This window comes from Cetorhinus maximus, chromosome 14 (genome assembly GCF_964194155.1).
Source record: "Cetorhinus maximus chromosome 14, sCetMax3.hap1.1, whole genome shotgun sequence".
NCBI classification, from domain to species: Eukaryota; Metazoa; Chordata; class Chondrichthyes; order Lamniformes; family Cetorhinidae; genus Cetorhinus; species Cetorhinus maximus.
The window spans coordinates 95,189,311-95,208,507 of NC_135892.1; the positions used below are offsets into that span (position 1 = coordinate 95,189,311).

The 19,197-nt window shown below is 47.7% G+C and overlaps 1 protein-coding gene across 6 annotated transcripts in view; it reads right to left on the minus strand.

The window, feature by feature from the left end:
- The window catches only part of chrm3b (cholinergic receptor, muscarinic 3b), a 1,038,143-nt gene that overhangs the window by 119,596 nt on the left and 899,350 nt on the right, over positions 1-19,197 (minus strand). For all 6 annotated transcript variants that reach the window (XM_078557272.1, XM_078557271.1, XM_078557275.1 and 3 more), the window contains one exon: positions 11,693-11,839. The gene's annotated coding sequence lies outside the window, so the exon portion shown is untranslated. The remainder of the gene's footprint in view (positions 1-11,692; positions 11,840-19,197) is intronic.

Here is a 19,197-nt window from a genome sequence, read left to right on the forward strand (position 1 = left end):
ACGAGCCCCAAATCATATTTTCCTAACACCACTCACGGCAACTCGGCACTGCTTAAACCTAGCCTGGACGTCTTTGGTGCATTCTGTCTGGAGCAGGCCGTGCAGGAAAGTGAGTCTGACCTGGGAAATGGGGAAGAATGGGACAACATGGGAGAGAGTGCTGTGGCCAGTTATTGAAATGGCAATTGCCGAGCTCATGGCCAGTGTTGGGATGAATCAATTGACGACGACAATATCCTCCTGTCTAATTCTCTTTCTTACATCACACCTTAATTTTCATCCCACATCTCTCCTGACTTACAAGGGCATTAAGGTAGCAGGGAGCCATGTTGGAATGGCTCCCCGACACATTCCCACTGCCAAGTTTCCTGGCAATAGGCTGGGGAGCTGCATCGGCTGACTGCCACACAGCCAATTTGGTAGCCTATTAAGGTGATTTTTCAGGGCTGCTGGCATCACTGTGCCAATCCAAGGGGCCATAGGAGCTGGAGGCTCCATGCCCCAAAGAGGAGGCCGCTGGATGGAAAGGCACCCCCACCGTGGCTCTGATGCTCCAGGCTGAGGGATTTCCCCTCCTTCCCATAGGGCCTTCACCCTCAGCCATCTAGAATATTAAATTAAAAATTCTCCTCTGAGGGCAGCTCCGTTTTGAGGCCCCCCAGCCCTGAAGCCACCCTGACAGAACCCACCTCTCTCACCTTTGCTGAGGTTGCTGTTGGCTCTCTGACTGGTGATAGTCTACAAGCTGAGCCACAGCGAGCATCTAACTGCACTCACAGAGCGTTCACAGAAATCTCCTCGGTATGCGATCAGTAGCTGACATCCGACATTGTCAACGTTAGTAGCCATAAGATGCTTTAAAATGGTTGAGTGATATAGTCACATGATTATATACCATTCCTTTTTTAAAATTTTTACAGCATTAATTTAATAGAAAAATACAAATTAAATTGAATATTTACTTCCTTCTCAAAAAAAAAGGAATTTAGTAAGAAACCACGTGGAGGTGATTTGCTCTGTGTGCTATGTGTATTGGTGTGTACAAGAAGTGTACAAGCTTGTGACAGGTTTGGAAAAGGTAGACAAGGAAAAGCTCTTCCCATTACCTTATGGTACCAAGGCTCGGGGGACACAGGTTTAAGGTTTTGGGCAAGAGATGCAGTGGGAATGTGAGGTAGAACTTTTTTGCTCAGTGAGTGGTAATGGCCTGGGCCAAAGTTTTCCATTTGGCGGGCGGAGTAGGAGCAGGTGCAGGCGGGCGCGGGCACAATCGGCTCCTGCAATCGGGGCCGCATCGCCATTTTGCGCGGTCGGGCCAATTAAGGCCCGCCCAGCACATTTCCGACCCCCGTGGATAGCAGGAGTGTGCAGGCTGCGGCGGGCGTGCACAGACCACCAGGTTCAATGGTGACCCGGCAGTCTGTTTAAAAGAAGGCCTGGCAGCCTCCTGTAGGCTGCTCACAATGGCCACCTGGAGATCCAACCACAGGGGGTCTGCTCAGCAGGGCACTCTGGAGGGAAGGGCAGAGGAGCAGGGCAGGCTGCAGGGTCTGCCACAGGAGCAGGACAGGCTGCAGGGTCTGCCACAGGAGCAGGACAGGCTGCAGGGTAGGCCAGCGGGGGGCCAATGTGCCCCTCGCTTTTCTGATAATTGCCTTGCTGCCCTCCTCGAGGAGGTGGCAGCACGGCGGGAGGTTCTGGTCCCCCAGGATGGGAAGAGGGGGGCCCCCCAAAATGACGAAGCGTGCCCGGGAGGAGGTGGTGGAGGTGGTGAGCTCCCGCGATGTGGTGCGGTGCACCTGGATCCAGTGCCATGAGCGCTTCAACGATTTGTTGCGCTCTGGCAGGGTGAGTACCATGTTGGCGTTGGGCATTTAACCCAACAGGTAGCCTTAGCCTTTGAGGGCTCCCCCCAAGTCTTACTGTCTTGACTGCATTAAATCATGTTGGGCATTTCTCGTACGCTGGGTGGGGAAGCAGATAGTGCCCATGCTTACGTCAGCCTGAGTGTTTCATGAGGAGATGAGTTCCCCCCGCACCATGTGTTGCTCTTAGTCTCACCTGACTAGTCTGGGGAAACCTGCAGGAGATGCAGCTAGGCCCATACTCAGAACTCCAGCACATGTCCTATTCATGGTGATGAGATTGTGGAAGGGGAGCCTCAAGGTCTTGTGGCCAAGAGCCATCTGCTGCCCTCGATGCCGCACCTAGTTGCAGCTCCTTGCTATGGGAGCTAAGACCATGTGTTCCCTAAAGTGATGGACACAGAATGTGTCCAAGGTTGTGGGGGGTTGGGAGCAGGCGTCCTATCTTTGTGTGACTGATCAGCAGTAGCGGGGAGAGGAGGCACTGGAGGCCTGATATGGGCCACTGTGGTTGGGGTTCGGCGTGTGTGTGCAGAGTCCATGTGCGATTAGCTATAATGAATGGTCTTCTCTGTTTTTCAGGAGAAGAATGCTCACAATGCATGTGAGTGTTCGCGGACTGGAGGTAACCAGGCCCAGCTCAAGATTTTGAGCCGATTCGAGCAGGAGGCCCTGGAGCTTGAGAGGTGCCATGCGCCCAGATCCACAAGTGTTGGTGAGGCTGGGGTGGAAGGGCCAGGTATTTAAGGTCCACAGTGACATCCGCTCTGTCTTCCCACCATCTATAGCACTGATGGTTGTTTGAATCGTTATTGTTGCAACATTGCTTATTCACAGACTGATAGAGTCAGAGGTGTGGATCGTAGACAAAGGTCCCTCAGCCCTTCGAAGATGCGCGTGTCAACCACCTTCCAAAGTCGCCTTATCCCAATTCCCACCACTATCCCCATGGCCTTGTATGCCACGGCATCGCAACTGCACATCCAAATACTTATTACATGTTAGGAGGGTTTCTGCGTCCACCACCCTTTCAACCAGTGTGTCCCACATTACTGTGTGCAAAAGTTCCTCATCACCTCACCTGTCAACCTCATGCCCCTTACCTTAAATCAATGCCACCAGGTTACTCATCCCTCTGCTAAGGGGAAACGTTCCTTTCTGTCAACCCTATCTATGTCCCTCATAATGTTATAAAGCTCAATAATGTCACCCCTCAGCCTCCTCTGCTCCAGGGGAAATAACCCCAGTCTATGCTATGTCTCCTCATAAGTCAAACTCTCCAGCCCGGCCAGCATCCTGGTCAGCGACCTCTGCACTCTCTCCACTCCAATCATATCCCTCCCATGAAGTGCCTTTCACAACTGCACACAGAACTATAGCTGTGGCCTAGGCAGTGTTTTCTGCACTTGCAACATGACTTCCCTGTTTCTATATTCTATTCCTTGGCTAATAAAGGCAAGTATGGCATTTACCCTCTTAAACGCCTTATGTACCTGTCCCGCTACCTTAACGGGCCTGTCGATATGCCCAGCAAGGTCCCTCTGATCCTCCTTACTTTCCACGGCCCTACCATTCCTCGTGTATTCCCGTACCTTGTTTCTCCTGCCCAAGTGCATCACCTCACACTTATCCACGTAACATTCCATTTGGCATTCCTTAGGCCATCTAACCAGCCCGTCTGTATCCGCCTGTAATGTTAGGATCTCCTCCTGACTATTTGCCACCCCACCAATATTCATCTCTATAGGTTCTGGAAGGTTGAGCGCATAATGAGCCGGGGGAAAGGGATGAAGTGTGTCACTGTGTGCACGCTAACTGATCCACTGTCCTTGTTGTTAATTTCAGCATCATCAGAGCCTGTCCGCCAGGAGCAATTGCAGATGCCCCCACTCACACCTGAGGGCCCTCAACTGTCACCTGCGTCACACCATTTCTGTGAGGCAGGAACCAGCACAGATACCAGCACCTCGGTGGGCTTTGGAACATCGGCTAGTGCCCCGGGGCACAGTGGAGAGGGCACTTCACAATCGCTGGAGGAGCTGGCAGAGACAGAGAGTGCCGATGGTGCCAGCAGCCGGAGGACTGCAGGGAACCAGGCACATGCTGAGTCAGTGCGTAATGATGTGCCTCTGGAGTCATCCACAATGCAGCAGCTGCAGGAAATGCGGCCGGGTGTGCGGGAGCATCTGGGAGTGATACATGAGACGATGCTTCGCTTAGTGTCCGTGATGGAGGAGTCCACGCGGAGCATCAGTGATGCAATGAGCCTCATGGTAGAGCGTCTTGCTTCCTCCTTAGAGAGAGTGGCGACTCTCGTGGGGAGGGGCTTCCAGGGGAACAAGCAGCTTCTCCTGGGGTTACGCTCAGATCTGCAAGCCCTCACAGCGCCAGTGGCCACAGCTGGTCATTGCCAATGTGGGAGATGCTTCCCAGCTGGTTGCCCATCCATCGATGGTGAGCAGGAGGGTCCGGGATGACCTTACATCGGTGGAGCAGCTGCCTGTTGTATCTGCGGGCTCCTCTCACGGCGCTCCGGATGAGAGCAACAGCTGCTTCGCCCCTCTCCCAGTGACCGCTTCATCGGGTGAGACTGTGACCACAGGGGAAATGCCAGCTGTGGACCAGAGGACGGCTGCCAATGTCATCGAGGCCAACAGGACAGCGGAGTCAGCAGGCTGTCTCAGATGCCACTCCGAGTGATGGGGCGGCACCAAGACATGGCACCCATAAACACAAGCATAAGGCACCTTAGGCACACCGCGGGTTTCTCACTGGTGCTTTTGTGTTGGCCCTAGATTAGGGAATTATTTTTTGTTTATGGTTGAGAAACGTTTTGCTTTCACTTTGTGCGACCTTATGATGGTGAAAATTAAAACCAGATGTGTTACCATGGCTGAGGGTGGCTCCTTTGTTCTGCATTTGTATGTTTTACATACATGTCATGAGTGTTTGAGTGGACATTAAGGATTATGTCCAAAGCCCTTAGTTGCAGCTGATGAAGTGGCAGATGTGGCACTTAAGTGCCGACTATGGAAGTGCCAGGCAAGGCTTGTCCTGCTGTCCCATTTGTGTGGAGCTAGCTGAAGGTTTGTTGGATTAAAGTATCCTGGGTGTCCCTACCTCCTTGGTGTCATCCCGGGTCAGCGTTTAGCCCCTCATCATTCCCCTGTGTCTCCTCATCCTCAGAATCAGTGCTGGACTCATCGTGTGCAGCCGCATCTACTGCATCGACGCCTTCATTGTCCACTGCGCCCCCCCTTTCCAGCACAAGATTGTGGAGAGCACAGCATGCAACCACTATCACCAAGACACGATCTGGGGGGTACTGGAGTGCGCCCCCTGAGCGGTCCAGGCATCGGAAGTGCATCTTGAGAAGACCGATGGCTCTCTCCACCACAGCCCTTGTGGAGCCGTGGCTCCTATTGTACCGCTGCTCAGCTTCTGTGCTTGGATGGCGGAGAGGCTTCTGAGGGGAGAGCCATTGTCACCAGCAGCTATCCATCCAGCCGGGCTGGAGCACTGAAGAGCCCTGGCACCTGGGAGTGTCTGAGGATGTAGGCATCTTGGGAGCTGCCTGGGTACCTTGCACAGACTTGTAGGATCAGCATCCTGTGGTCATACACAATCTGCACGTTCATGGAGTGGAAGCCCTTCCTGTTGACAAAGGCACCGGGCTCACCTGCTGGCGCCTTGATGGCCACGTGTGTACAGTCTATTGCACCCTGGACACGGGGGAAGCCAGCAATGCCGCGAAGCCTCTGGCTCGCTGTCTCTGGCTTGCCTGGTCCCAGCAGAAGTGGATGAAGGTCAATGCACGTCTGAACAGAGCGTCTGTAACCTGCTTGACACAAGTGTGGACAGCTGATTGGGAGACACCGCAAAGATCACCCACCGAGCTCTGGAAGGAGCCAGAGGCATAGAAGTTGAGGGCAACTGTGACCTTCAGAGCCGCTGGCATGGGGTGTCCGCCTACACAGTTAGGAGAGATCTCAGGGCCAATCATCTGACAGATGTAGGTGACTGTCTCCATTGTCAGTCGGAGCCTCCTTCGGCACTACACATCAGTCATATTGAGGTAGCTGCTTCGCCGCCTGTATACCCTGGCAGCAGGATAGTGGCGTCTTCTGCGGCCCCTTCCACCTTGGACAACCTCTTGGCCCTGCGCCCCTTGTGCCTGCACTCCCAAAGGTGGCTCCCCCGGAGGCTGATTGTGCACTCCTGGCCTCCTCCTTATTCTATCCCTCCCTTCCTCCTCAGAGGAGCTGCCTCCAGTGGATATGTCAGAACCCGTACCCAGGCTAAAGGGAGGCCTCCGGAAAGCTGTAGGCCCGCTAAATATTCCTGGCTGCAGAGTGCTGACCTGAAGGTTCAAAGTACACAGAAAACTGCTGGAATTTGTCCTGAACTGTTACAGATCACACAGGCAAGTTTAAAATACTTGCTGCAATAAATACTTCACAGACCAGATTGACAACCCCACTGAGCCCTCTTATCCCACCCGTGGATGAGTCTCTTATCCGCTTGTCCGTTGCGCCCGTGCGCCAAGCCGAAGATCGCACGGGCGCCTGAAAATTGGCATCGATTGATGATTTAAGGGCCTTAACTAGCCCGTTAATTAATGGCGGGCGCGCGTTGAACTTCAATGCGCGCCCGCCCAGCGAAATATCGCGAAGGCGCGCGGTGACGTTGGGACGCTCGCCCGACGTCACCGTGTGTCATTTTACACGCTGACATGTGGGGCCTGCCCCCCGCACGTCAAACTCAAAATTCTGCCCCTGGGACTCGCTGCCCACGAGGGTAGTGGAAGCGGAAAAAAATCAACGATTTCAAAAGGAAGTTGAATGGGCACTCGAAGGAAAACAACTTGAAGAGCCATAGGGATCGAACAGGGGATTGGGACTGACTGGATTGCTCCATGGAGAGCTGGCATCTGATACCTGGGATGAGCGGGTTGTCTTACGAGGAAAGGTTGGAGAGACCGGGCTTGCTTCTACTGGAGCTTAGAAGATTGAGGGGTGAATTGATTGAAGTGTAGAAGATCCCGAATGGTATTGGCAAGGTGGACGTGGAAAAGATGTTTCCTCTTGTGGGTGAGTCCAGAACTAGAGGGCACTGTTTTAAAATTAGGGGTCGCCCCTTTAGGACAGAGATGAGGAGAATTTTTTTCTCTCAGAGGGTTACGTGACTTTGGAACCCTTTGCCTCAGAAGGTGGTGGAGGCGGGGTCATTGAATATTTTTAAGGTGGAGGCAGATAGATTCTTGTCAGGCAAGGGAATCCAAGGTTATCGGGGGTAGATGGAAATGTGGAATTCGAAACACAAGCAGATCAGCCATGATCATATTGAATAGTGGAGCAGGCTCGAGGGGCTGAATGGCCTACTCCTGCTCCTATTTCTTATGATCTTATAACATAGATGCAATGGACCGAATGGCCTCTTTCTGTGCTGTAAATTACTCTATAACTCTAAAAATTAGCCTATTTTTACATCTTGGGTCAGTGTCAAACATCCTGGGTCCAAATGTGCCTGATGGGAGGGGTAGCTCCTGAGAGCTTTTTTTAAACTAACATACATGCATTTCAACCTCAGAACAGAATCCTGCATCGCCATGCATAGGGAAGGATTTTTCATTGCGTTTTCTTTAGTTTAATTTCCGTTCTATCAATCTGGGCTAGATTTGGATCTAATGGTTGAGATTTTGGGCCCAGCCGAGGTCAGGAGTGGAGGCGGGTGGAGGCTGATAATACCAGCACTGGCCAGCGTGACCCAACTCCCGGTGTCGGTTATTCAGGCTGACGTGGATTCTGGGACGGCAGGGCTGCTCACCCCCACAAGGCGGGCAGCCAATGAAGTTCATTAAGGGTTTTGTTAAGGGCAGTTACAGAAGGCAGGCTGGAATATTCCTCCTGTTTCCTGATGGAATGAAGGCAGCTTAACTGTCTGGAGGCAGGCAGGCGGAGCAGGGTGGAGAGGGCCAACGCTTCTGGCAGGCCTACACGCACTCCCTACCTACCTGGGTGTAGGTGCAGCTAAAGGCCCTGTAGAGGGATTCTCCACCTCACGACTCCCCCCCCACCCCCCCCACCCCAAATCCCCACAATGGTGGCCTGCCTGTTTTTATTTTACTTTTTGATTAAGTTTTATTAAAAATTTGTGAGAGGGGGCCTTTATGTTGAAATGTCCTCTCAGTTTCTTAGCCTCTTCTACATCCTGCTGTTTTCCTCAAGCCGGAAGGCCTCTAATTGGCCCTCCAGTTTCGACAGACTGCCTGCCACCCTTAATTGCTCAAGGAACCTGTCTCCAGCCCATTTAAGAGGGTGGCCTCGTCAAAATCCCAATGAGTGACCATTTCCCTCCCACCTCGGGTGCTTTCAGGACCCGGGAACAGTCCCAGCTTCTGTTTACTGTCCCCAAGCAAAAGTTTACCCCTGGGTTTCAGAAGTGAAAGAACAGTGCAGTGATCCACTTTACAGCATGTTTGTCCTTAATTGTTCATTTTCCTTTACTGCCTGGTGAAATGCTCCTTTCCATTCTCAGCCCAATCCCTAAAAGGAGCTGTGACTGGAACAGGTTGTAGTTTACAATAATGAGACTTTTTGTACAGAGGAAATGTCTCAGATTCTTAAACTGCTAAATAAGACAGAAATATAATCTTTTGTTTTATTTTTGATGTTTCTATTAAATAGACAGTTGACCCATTCAAGTCTTTGAGAAGTGTCTCTATTTTCTCACTTCAGATAAATACAGTGTCGAAGGTTTTACCTTTCATGACACTACTTGGCACATGGACAGTGCCTAGGTGCCAAATAACTTGCTGCAGATATTTCAGTTCTGTATTAAGATAAAAAGAAAATCTATCAAGATTGCAACTTCTAAATGTGTTTCACATCTTTTCTTCTTCCTCCCCTCTTAGGACGTTCTGTGCCACACATTATATGCTGCCCAAGGGAACATGCAGGAGAACTGTCTCAGGACTCTGCCATTTATATAAGCAAGCACTTGGGTATGGAAGAGTGGCACAGATTGAATCATTATCTGCTTCTCCTGGTATAGGAAGCATTTCCCCTGTGAGATAACCCAGTTAAGATCCAGGTATCATTGTGTGTGAAATTCTGGATGCACAGTTGAGGTCCATCACTTTGCACCACAGCATACTAGTGTACAAGCACAGAATACCACGAATCTGCTGTAAAATTAACCTCTTTGTTAAATGCTGGAGGAGTATAAACATGCCCCAAGGTTCCACACAATAATCATTTCAATAATCGATAATCTGGCAGTAAAAATGTATTAAAAAGATGTATTTCTGTATTTGTTGCAGGGCATGTATGAAAACAAAGATGCTCAGTGCTTGAAACTTGCACTTCATTTCTGGAGACATGACTTTTCATGTTTGTGGCACAAAATAGTGTTTGCACAGTCTTGACTCCATTCAAATCTCAGTGGTTAGTTGGCAGATTGAAGCCAATTCAAGATGGAGCAACCTCGGGCTGCCGAACTAGGCAGTTAATTCTAGGAGGCGTGAAGCTTTTAAGGTCAGTTGTTTAAAGTTGGAGTAAACCTGTGCGATATAGCAACTGCTGCGCTGTGGTTATCTTTAAGTGTTTCTCTCTTGAGTAAAAACAGTTGATTTGCTGTTTCTCAACATTTATCTGAAGGTTCTCAGACATATGAGTTCTGGCCATGAAGCCTTGAAATTGCTGAGTTGTGGTGAAAAATCAAAGGACATCTTTAGACTGAGTAACTCATGGTAGACATGGTGCTGGCTGTTTTCTTCTTGTTGTTCAGCTAATCTTGTAATTAGCATGTCTTTCCTCCTTCCTCAGTTACAATATTTCCAGGATCATTCCATTATTATTATTATTATTATTATTACAGCGTTAGCATGCTTATTCCTTTTAAATTACAATTTGTGACTCATCTAACCCAGTGTGTGTGTGTGCGTGTGTGTATGTGGTTGTTGCTACTCAGCAATAATGTTATAAATCTAATTGAAAATGCAAACCGGGCGTGTGATAATCGGAGCTGCTATTCTTGGCATGCTTAATCTATCTGGCAATCAAATCTCCTCACCATCGCTTAGCTTTGGATGTTCTAATGGAACAACGAAGCAGTGAAGGAATTTGAAAAGGGTCTATGGGAAAACTGGGCTTTGCTGCAACAGTCGCTTGAAGGGAGGTCATTGCCTGTCTGGGAAGCTAACAGTGTACCTTCAAGCCCCAGTGTAAGGTGTGTTCCTGAATGGGGATTTTCAAACAGAGTTACTAATTCACATTCTGAACAAGCAGCGAGTTATTTATTAGGGTGGGATGAAGATCAGGACTGGAGATGAGCTGGCACGGAAATGCATTTCAGAGAGTGCTACATTCATCAGTTACTCAGGCTTGTAATGGATGTCGATGTCAAACAGCAAATCCACAGAGGTGAAATGAGCTTCCCAACATCAGAGGACACCTTGGGCTTTACTGTTTCATCCTACAACATATTGACTTCTTAGTTTATCACAAGAAAGCAAAAGTCATTTAAATACGTTGTTCTGACTAATCATTGGCAGAAAATTCCTTTTGAGTATATTATCAAAGGAATGGATCTGCGATATTAGCATAGAAGAGAAATTACAGGTGAATTGTAGGTTTACAAAGGCTGATTATAATAACAATGATACATTCATATTGTTACTTGAGTTAACTATTAATCGGTTACTAATTATATTAAATGAATTGTTGTCGACCTGTAAGTAGTTTAGCTTAATGGAAGCTTAAATTTGCAAGTGCCACTGTCCTCTGTGTTATAATGATTACTCATAGGAGATTGTACAAACATGTTCTGAGTTCATTTATTAATTATAGGCATGTGTGAACACATATGTGCGTGGATAGAAAGCTTGAGGACATCAGAGCTGCAGACCTATGTCTGCTGTGTCCTGCTCCAGGCTGAAGTGAAACTCAGGCTGGATCACATGACACAATTCCCTTAAAGCAATAGCATGCTGCTATCTCTTACAGGCACATTATAACAAACTGTGGTCAATGGTAGCATTCTCCCTTTTGAGCCAGAAAGTTGTAGCTCAAGGCCCACTTCAGAGACTTGAGTACAAAATCTAGGCTGACACACAAGTGCAGAGAGCGTGCTGCACTGTCAGAGGTGCTGTCTTTCACATGAGATGCTGAGCTGTGGTCCTGCCTGCTCTCTCAAAGCTGTAAAATACCCCTTAATATCATTTGACAAAGAATGGGGATGTACATGGGAGCTTGCTGTATTTAAATTGGCTGTTGCGTTTCCTTTGTTACAACAGTGACTACATTTCAAGAGTATTTCATTGGTTGTGATGTACTTTGGGATGTCCAGAGGTTGGGAAAGGTGGTATATAAAGGCAAGTCTTTCTCTTTTTGTCACTGAAGACACACAAAGCTTTATATAAAAGGATGGGGAGGAAGTAATTACAGAAAATGGGCGATATTCCTGACTGCAGCATAAGCATAAGGCTATCATTCAAAAAGAACTGTATTTAATTTTTATGTCTCATCAACAGTTGTATTACAACAGTGATCATACTTCAAAAGCATTTTATTGGCTGTAAAGTGCTTGACATGTCCTGAGGTTGTGAAAGCTGCTTGCAAGTTCTTTTTTATTACTTTATCAAAACTTCATTTGCACATAAATTATAGATCTAGGAACATAGGAAATAGGAGCCGGAGTAGGCCATTCAGCCCATTGAGCCTGGTTTTCCATTCAGGCAGATCATGGCTGACCATCTATCTCTTTATGCCGTAATAAAACTTTGGAAACCACACAGATATTGGAGTAATAAGATGAAGTCCACTTACATGTGCCCTGAGGAGTTTTTTTTGCTGTGCACCACTGCCTGTGAGTCATTCAGTAGCAGTTTCACAGTCCAGCCAAAATATAAGCAGAACAAGATTGAAAGTATTTGCAGCGTTACATTTTCTTACTCCTTCAACATTTCCATTCACCTAAAGATTAGTAAAATAGTACATTTGGTTATTGTGGTGAACATAAGCAAATTACATTGAGCAACATCAATGAACCAACACTTAAAATGTTTGCCTGAAAGTCCTTTGCCCATTACCACAGCAGAGGCTGTAACCCACCTAAACAGGTATTAAGTGGTAAAACGTCCTCGTGCCATTAAAAAACCATTCCTAAAATTGACTGCCTCATCCTGTGACATTACATAGTTCTTATCTTGACTTCTCTGCTCATGAAAAAAAATATTCTTTTATTATTTATTAGTGCAGGCTCATAACAAAAATTCAGTAAGATCTTTTGGCTAGACTCAATAGTTTGATGGAACAATTTGAATGGGCAAAGTTAGCATTTCAGATCTTTACTTGCCATAGATGGAGTACAATGGAGGTTCACCAGACTAATCCCTGGAGTGGTGGGATTGTCTTATGAAGCAAGATTGAGGAAACCAGGCCTGTGTTCTCCTGAATTGCGAAGAGTGAGAGGTGATCTAATTGAAACTTACAAAATTCTTACAGGGCGTGACAGGGTAGATGTCGATAGGATGTTGCCCCTGGCTGGTGAATGGGATACAGTCTCAGAATAAGAGGTAGGCCATTTAAGGCTGAGATGAGGAGGAATTTCTTCACCCACAGGGTGGTGAATCTTTGGAATTCTTTACCCCAGGGGGCTGTGAAAGCTCAATCATTGAGCATGTTCAAGACAGAAACCAATGGATTTCTGGTTACTCATGACATCAAAGGATATGGGGATAGCGCGGGAAAGTGGCGCTATGGCAGATGATCAGCCATGATCTAATTGAATGGTGGAGCAGGCTGGGCAGGCTGAATGGCCTACCCTTGCTACCTTGTTCTGAACTCCAATTAATTGTTCATTAACAGAATATATCAGGGCTGATAATGTGACAGCCTGACTGTCTGACAATGGGTGTGCAGTGGGCCTCGGCACTCATTAAAAAAGGTCACATGAGCCCAGTGAACATCGGGCAGCAGCCATTATGTTGTCAGTGGCCATATCTTCAAGTTCATAGTCTAGAGAAATAACGATTGTTCATTTAACCCCCAGAGCAGTATTTCAGGATGACACCACGCCAGTGCAAATGCTCTACCTGATTGATTCCAGGGAGTTGACATGTCATCGACTCAATCAGCTTTACTTCAAATTTGGATGTTAATGCCATGTTAATTCTGCTTGTGCAGATGTCAAGATTGAGTTTATTCTGTGAAGCTGTACACATGGAGTCTGAATCAAACGGCTTCGAATTGAATGCCTGACGGTTAAGAGTCTGACGGTTAAGAGTCAAACTTACACTCAGTAAAGTCGAGAGCTTCAGCAAAACAAGAGCAAAATAGGAAATAAAAACCCAAAGTGCTGGAAATATTCAGCAGGTCAAGCAGCACCAGTGGAAAGCAAATCATAGTTAACATTTCAGGTCAATCACTTTCCATCGGATTCTGGTTCTGATGGAAGGTCATCGACCTAAAATGTTAACTCTGTTGCTCTCTCTACAGATGCTGCCTGACCTGTTGAGTATTTCCAGCACTTTTTGGTTTTATTACTAGAGCTTAAACACTTGGGACTTTGTCTATTGGCAATCAAGTCACTTAAATTTCTAATAACTTTCACCTCAGCCTTTGAGAACTGAATCAATCTGTGGCACCCTGAGGTTCAGCTTTGACTCCAGTGTCATTTAGTTGCATTTAAAATATCAAAAGGCAGATCCAATGCACAAAAAAAAGTAACACACTCAGCTCTCAAAAGCAAAGCACTGTAGGCACCTGCTCTCTAAGATGGATAGCTTAATGGAGAGAATGCAGAAAACAAACTGCTAAAGGGTGTTATATCTCTCAGAGCTATGCTATTTTCTATATGTGTAACTACTCTCATTCAGTGTTTTAAAATGTCTACTCCATGTTTCATTTCTAGCTTCCAATTCTTTCTACAGTTTTGTTTACTTTTCTCTGAGTCCACACCTAGGCTTAACCAATCAAGCACGGTGAGGATCAATAGTAAAACAGGCTGACATAATGAAACATGGAACAACTACATAGGACATTTAAGAAGTGTTTACATTTCACTTGGTCACTGTACTTAAGAAACAACACGATTGTCGCAGAATCGTACAGAGTTGGCTGCATGTTTCATGTCACTGGGTGAGGCGGTTATTTTCCAATCAAAAGCCCACCAAAAAAATTAAAGACTCCTGAATGGGACTTGCTGTTCAAATTTCCTTCCATTATATTCCAATATGTTACTTTGATACACTGTATTCATATGCATTCACGTCAAAATGACATTTTTACCATTAGTGCAACCCTTTACCATAGTTCACATTAAATTAGGTTTTATAAAGACGGCAACGCATTATTTTGCTTTCCCTTTAAAGCTACAAAGTCTACTTGTTGCTAAACAAACATCAACTTGGGCCAGAATTTAATTTATTATTAGACAGGGCAAATTGTAGATAGAAATGTGCTTTTCCATTAAAGTTTGAAGCCAAGAAATAATTGCCATTTTAGGCTTGTTCTCGAGGCTGTAGGTCAGAAGCTGAATTTCCTTCCCTTTAAAAGGACTTTTATTGCTATGATTATTTTTTGAAGGACTAAGGTGCAGACGTTCTGGCTCCAGCATTAATAAGGCCAGCAGTTCCAGGGAGCTCCTGCTTTTACACACTGCTGCTCCAGTGGCTCATTCATGGCTGGCGAAAGGTTGCTGACTTTCACTGGAGGAGACTGCAGATGGTCTTGGAGGATGACCTCGAGCAGCTCTGGGCCTTAAAGGCCCAGCTGCGGACTGCAGCATCTCAGCATGGCTGGCAGCAGTTTGGGTTGGCTGGCTGACAAGGGCAGTGGGAGGGTGAATGCTATTTTCCTACACAAGGACAGCAGGTTCACCCTCCTTGAAGCCATTCAGCAAGTCAGCAAACCTTACAATCTGCTGGATGGCAGATTGCTGGACTGTGAAAGGCTTGCAAGCCTGTCGCGCGCTGGCATGGTAGCAAGCTGACTTTGCCATGGCAACAGCCTGAGCTTCCACTGAAGCACTCAGACATTGGGGGACTGCTGATGGGGTTCCAAATGGTGCTATGGCAGTGGACACCAGATATTGCATCGTGCTTGGGTCCACAACTGTATGAACAGAATTGGCCACCACTTCCACTGTGGAAAAGATGGACTCAAAATAAGTTGATGCTGGACTCTTGCACGCTCCTTGACATTGGCTGCAAGCCTTCCCAATGCACCAAGCATTTTTTTTTTTGTACATGGCCATCAGCAGTGTCCTGTAAGCTGCCCAATGAAGTGCTCATCTGAGTCTCTGCAGTGGAATCCATGTGTGACCTCGCCTTCTGGAATGCTGTCACTATGCCATCCTTGATCCCTGCCCTGCTATAGCCCACTTGTGCCCAGTGTCTTTAATCTATCCTGTAGGATAGATGCAGTGTCAGTATTAGAGCTGGTGGCTGTGACGATGCTGTGATCAAGTGATGGTGCTGATCATCATCACTCTTTTGCAGTTCCTCCACCACCTGGCAGATCGTACTTCTTGGGAATCCGAAAGGAGAAAAGCACAAGGTTCAGGTTGTGGTGTGGTGGTGGGTGGGGGGCAGGGGGGGTTGGGGAGGGGGGCAGAAATAAAAGGTGCGTGCTTATACCATCTGCAACTTGGGCCTGAATCTGCTGGTCGGCGTGTGGGGGCGGGCCCCACTCGCTGACGTGTTAAATAACGCGCAGTGACATCGGGCGTGCGTCCCGATGTCACCGCACGTCATTCCGATCTTCAGTTCGGCGGGCGTGCACCGGAGTCGGCTGCGCGCCTGCTGAACTATCAAAGGCCTATTAAGGCCATTTAAATAGCAATTGAAATAATTAACAGGGCTGCCCATCCAACCTTAAGGTCAGCGGGCAGGCGAAGAGCCCAGGCGGCCTTTGCATTTTTCATGGAACCTCATCCACGGGCGGGATGAGGGTTTATAAATGCAATAAAAAAATTTATTAAAATTCATTGACATATCCCAGCTCATGTGACACTGTCACATAAGGGGACATGTCTGAATAATTTCTTTTTTCTTTGTTTCAATTTTTCATAAGCAAAGTAATCTCCCTGAGGCAGCTCCGTACCTCAGGGAGTTTTCTGCGCTCTTTCGCGCACGCACACGAAAGAGCGCAGACCCCAACTCTCCCTCCTCCCCCCCCCCGCCCACACAGGGAGCGCTCAGTGCTTCCGGGTGCTTGTCATGCTGGGCAGGCCTTAATTGGTCCCCCTCTGGTTAGCTCCTGTGGCCTCTGGATCTGCTCCACTTCGTCCCACAAGAGACAGGGAAGTTTATCAGTGAGCGTTGTGCAATGTGTTTGGCAGATGTGAATGAATAGCTGGCTGCGTGTGCAAGCTGGGAGATGTGGGTGTGCAGTGTGTGAGGGTGAAGTGAAAAATATAAATGTTAGGTAGGAGTGCTGATTGTTAGAGATTGTTGGTGGGTGTGTGATGGGGCTGTGGTGATTTGAGGTTGGTGGTTCAGTTGGCAGCGGTTGGCATCTGAAGAAGTAGTCACAGTCTTTGACAACTCGTGTGAGCTGCATTCAGATCCTTGAGGCTTGATCTCTGGTATTCACCTCTGTGGCTATCTGCTCCACAGCTTTTTGAACGTGTGTCTGTAGAGGGGGCCTCCTGGTCCCCTGTTGATGCAGGACATTGCACCTCCTCCACCAAGGCCTCCAGCGCAGCATCTGAAAACTTTGGGGGCCCCTCTCTCACATGCTGTACCATTGTTCAGTGTTCCACAGGTCTGATTCTTTTCCTGCTTGACTGCCAGCACTTGCTCCAGCCACAATTCACATCCACTTCAAGAGGAGCAGGCTAGATTTATGCAGGGCAGGCGAGATTTATGCAGTGCAGGCTAGCTTTAAGTGGTGCTAGGAAATTATGGTTTTGGGCCCCCGTGCTGATGCATCCAGCCAATGAACGAGGCAATTAGGGCTGGCTGCACTCAGCAGTATTTCAATCGAGCAAGCAGCATGTGGTTGTCTTGCTGGCTCCATTGCATTGAACGGGGACAGGTTAGTCAATCCCCTCGAACAGTTTTGAGCCCAATTCAATTTACAAGAAGAGGAACATATGCTTGAAAAACGGCAATGGGCTTAAATTACCTTTCCATGCACCTTCGAGCTTTCCCTCTGGAATAGCTGTGTGTAAATGTTAGGCAGGCCTGATGCTTAACCCCATTGCCACTCCTGGGCTGGAATTTTACACGGCCCCCTGGGAGCTGCCTGGGAGGCAGGTGGGTGTAAAATCGGATAGGGTGCTGTGCCCGCTGCCGCTAACATTTTACCCGCAGCATGGGAGGTGGTGGGCATCCAGCAGCCCCCCCCCACCCCCAACTATTGTGACCCTTAAGTGGTCAATTAATGGCCAGTGAAGGGCCTTGTCCTGCCCCTGCTTGTATTTTACCAACAGCGGTGGGGGGGGGGGCACTTAGCCACTTAGGGAGCCATTTAGGAAGGCTTCCCAGCATAATTGGGCGGCCTCCCTATGGACTTGGGGGGGGGTGGGGGTGGTGGTCCCTCCTGATTGGGCATCCTGTGGCCCAAGGAGAGCCCCTCCCAGGGGCATAGGCGCCCCCTCTCGTGAAGATCTCGGCCATCCTCACGAGTGACACCCCCTCCCTCGCCGAAACCAGTCTGACTGACCCTGGTGATCCCTGACCCCACTTACCTTTATTCTGCGGTCACTGGTCTGGGACCTGTTGTAATCCCTGCAGTGGCCATTGCTTCCTGTAGCATTGCTGGGTCAGCAGGGCCCTTGGTTGGCTTTCAGCTCTTGAGGGTGGGACATCCTGCCTCAGAAGCCTCGACTTCAGGCAACTAAAGGCCCGAAGCATGTAAAACAGGGCAGTGGCTTCCAGCGCAGGTGGAGGCGGGCTTGTCCCTGACTTTCTGGCTGGTGGGCTAGGTCACCGCCTCCATGTGAAATCCTGGCCCTGATTGATATTCATTTAGGTGTGTGTATTAGGTCAAGCTCAACTGTGATGTACCCTCTGTCAAATAGCCAACCAATAGTTACTGTCCAGGCCACAAATGTAGAACAGGCACTTAAATGAGGAACAGGGAGGCTACCATTGTCCATCGAATTGTTTTCCAGCTTGAGTCAGCATCTTCAGGGTAAGATGGGGCCTTATTAATGGTAGGAGCCTTAGCTGAGGCATAAAAGATGCAAATACAAACATACAAGATAAGATCCAATGTGGAATAACAGTTAACAAGCCTCCTTCAGGCCTAGAGTGATCAGTGAACTAATTGGATAAGTATGGACTAATATATCTGGATTTAATATCGATGTGTATGTGCATAAAGTAATTGCTTGTATGACCTTTGGGTCATACACAGTGTTCATGTATCCTGGATACTGGTCTAATTGAAAGCCCTATATCTGTTAAGGCTTTGTAAAACAAACAAAAGAAACACCGATTGCCAGCTAATAAACACTGAAAGCATTAAATGCTCAGTACTCTCTTTAATCATTCTGAAGTAATTAGCCATTCCTGGAACAAACTGAAGGTGCAATAATTCCAATCTCACATCAACAGTTCATTGAGGTCATTAAACACTGACCTTTGTAACAACAAAAACGAGACAAAACAAAAAGGAAAAAGCAAGTTTATCTGGTAATTCAAATAACTATCAAATTTAAAAACACTCAAAGGACTATTAAATAATTAGCAAAATAAATCTACTGCCTTTCAGAGACACATTGGGCCCCTGGAACTCTTTAATAGTCTTCAGCTAATTAGCTAAGGAGTATGGGTAGAACTAAATTGGACAGTCAGTTCACAGTGTGCACATGGTCTCGGAACTGGGCACTGGTGCAAAACCTGACACAGGGAATAATCTTTCCGTCAGTAAATAGCCAAGCGTTCCACCTGAAGTAGGCAGAAGGCTACTTAAATATGCAAATTGATGTTCTACGTCAGTCACTTAACTCTGACAGAAAAACTCAGGTACAAATGGACAGAGCATTGCCATACATGTCTGAGCGTAGGAGAGTCAAGACACTCCTCCTGGGCCCACATTAAAAAGCTCCAGCCTGCCGCTGCCTCATTCAAGGCCCTTCCTGAATTCCAGAATATAAATAATAAAAAGGTGATAAAAGGAAGAGCATGGCTGATTAGGGACCAAACAGGGGGGTTACGCATGGAGGCAGGGGGGATGGTTGAGGTATTAAATGAATACTTTGCATCTGCCTATACCAAGGAAGAAAATGCCACCCAGGCCATGGTGAAAGGTAATTTAGGTAATTTTGACACTTGAAGGGTTTAAAATGAATAAGGCGGAAGTATAGGATATGATGTCCT